Consider the following 1,218-nt stretch of genomic DNA (forward strand, 5'->3'; position numbering starts at 1 on the left):
GGGCAACAGAGCAACACCCTGTCTCAAAAAAAAAAAAAAAATGGACAGCTGAGCAGGCAGAAGAATCTTGGGGTGAAGCAGAACGCATCCTGCGGGGAGAAGGCGGAGGAGGAAGACAGAGACCTCCTGCATCTCATCACATGCCAAAGCTACATGTTACAAAGAAAGATGTTCAATTTTTTTTTTTTTTAATATAAAAGGAATGACAAAGCAAGACTCCAGGATGGCGCCACTGCTCTCCAGCCTGGGTGACAGAGTGAGACTCCGTCTCAAAAAAAATAAAAAATAATAATAAATAAAAGGAATGCTTTCGAAGTGATCATGAAGATGGGAGAACCTCAGTTCCCTTTTCCTGGACCCCCAGGTGGGGAAGAAAACCCCTTCTCCTTGTTGAAGGGCTGGACGGGGAGCCCATCCGCAGGGAAGAAGGGAGTTTCTTTCCTACCAGGAAGGTGGAGCGAGCCCAGAATTAGCATGGGAACTGCCAGAAGGTAAACTGAGGCCCATGAAAATATCAAAGAGATTATTTGAGCAAACGGTGATTCGTGAATCGGGCAGCCCCAGATGGCAGGTAGTTTGAGGTCTGAGGAAGGAGTGCGCCGGAAAGGCTCCCTGAGTTGAACACAGAAGCAAAGAGTATATTGATCGATCACAGCAGAGCAGAGCCTTATACAAGCGTCCCAGCGCACAGTCCCTAGTTACAGGGCAGCAGGCAGTTTCTGATGGGCCTAGAATACAGCCCTGAATGCTGAGTTGGGTTTGGGTTTGCTGACATAGGAACCCAGGGCCCTGGTGCAGCCTCAGTCTCAGCTCACTGATTAGTTATTCCAACAGAATGTAAGAAAGACTGCGGAGAAAGAGGCTGAGTGCATGGACAGGGCTGGGAGGCAGCAAGGCTGGGGCAGTGTGGTGTGTGCCCTGCCCAGGTACACCTGGCTCTGAGAGACAGAGATAGAGGGACACAGAGACAGGTCCCACCTGCCGCTCCAGCCGATCTCGCGCCCTGGCACAGAGCTGCACCTGCTCAGAGGAGGGAATGCCATGAGCCCAGGGCCTTTGCCCAGAGGGTCAGCTCTGCAACACCAGCCGCTTCCTCCATGTAACCCAGCAACATGGAGAACCCCACAGACACGGGGGACTGACAGCAAGAGGAGCCAGAGAAGACGCAGAAAAAGAGCTCCCGGGCTGGAGAGGGTGAGTAATGGGGGGGCAGGGGGC

Source organism: Colobus angolensis, unplaced genomic scaffold, assembly GCF_000951035.1.
Source record: "Colobus angolensis palliatus isolate OR3802 unplaced genomic scaffold, Cang.pa_1.0 Scaffold133, whole genome shotgun sequence".
Classification (NCBI taxonomy): domain Eukaryota; kingdom Metazoa; phylum Chordata; class Mammalia; order Primates; family Cercopithecidae; genus Colobus; species Colobus angolensis.